The sequence below is a fragment of the Brassica oleracea genome, chromosome C6 (genome assembly GCF_000695525.1).
Source record: "Brassica oleracea var. oleracea cultivar TO1000 chromosome C6, BOL, whole genome shotgun sequence".
Taxonomy (NCBI): domain Eukaryota; kingdom Viridiplantae; phylum Streptophyta; class Magnoliopsida; order Brassicales; family Brassicaceae; genus Brassica; species Brassica oleracea.
This window is the reverse complement of record NC_027753.1, coordinates 22216644-22217667: the sequence shown is the minus strand read 5'-3', so window position 1 is coordinate 22217667 and position 1024 is coordinate 22216644.

The following is a 1024-nucleotide window of genomic DNA, read 5'->3' as shown; positions in this document are numbered from 1 at the left end:
AAAAAGAGAAAAGATTCTGATAGAATACATCTTCACCACTCCCTTGTGTCCATAATCACGCTCATCGGTTCAAACTCACGGAAGAAGAGCCCCAACTCTTTGATCCAGAAACAGCGGTTAGACATGTTGTCACCCTTACTGTTTTCAATGTACCACAAGACCCAATCTCGCTCCATAACAGGAACACATTGGCAACTATAGAACGAAGGAACAACGGTTGAAATGAACTCGTCCCTCTTTGCCAGAATCTCATCACTGTGCGACAAACCCCATGCCCATTTTAGAGATCGAACTAGTTTTCCGATCCTGACAACTGATTCCCTCGTAAAACGAGCAAAATACTCCTCATCACCCCAAAATATTTTCTAGTCATTGAGTATGTATACAAAGCACACTCATATCCTTCATCCGCTGCAAGCTTCATGAAAGCAAGTCTTCTTCCTGAAGGTTAAATGTGAAGAAAAACTGTACACCCTTCATATAAAGTGTGCTTAGATTTCTCTCTGCGTAGCAAGTTTTAAACAACTCAGGAGGCATATTGAGTCTCCTGGGAACGGATAACACATCGTAAAAATGGTTTACCCTGCTCCGCTCTGCTAACGCCTTCATCGTCTTGCACGATGCTCTTAGGCCATAGAGATCTGTGAAGGAGTTACCGGCCACACGTTCAACCACTAACGCCTGAATCTCTTCAGGCAATTCAAGTATTTGGAAATAATCCATTAATTTAATGTTCATATAAATAAGCAATGATATTTGACATAACTCAGCCATGTTGGTTAATATCAACGCCTTCGTAGAGATCGAGACGGTAATACTTTATTATTTAACTCATAATATAACTCAGCCATTAATTTTAACATAACTCAGCCGTTAATATTTTGGGTTTTATCATGGCGCATCGAGATTTAGGATTGATACTTTGGGACGCCTGAGTGTGGAAAATACGGCTCAGAACTAATATCGAGGCTTTTATAACATCGAGACGATACTTTAGTATTTAAAAACTGATTTAACATTCACG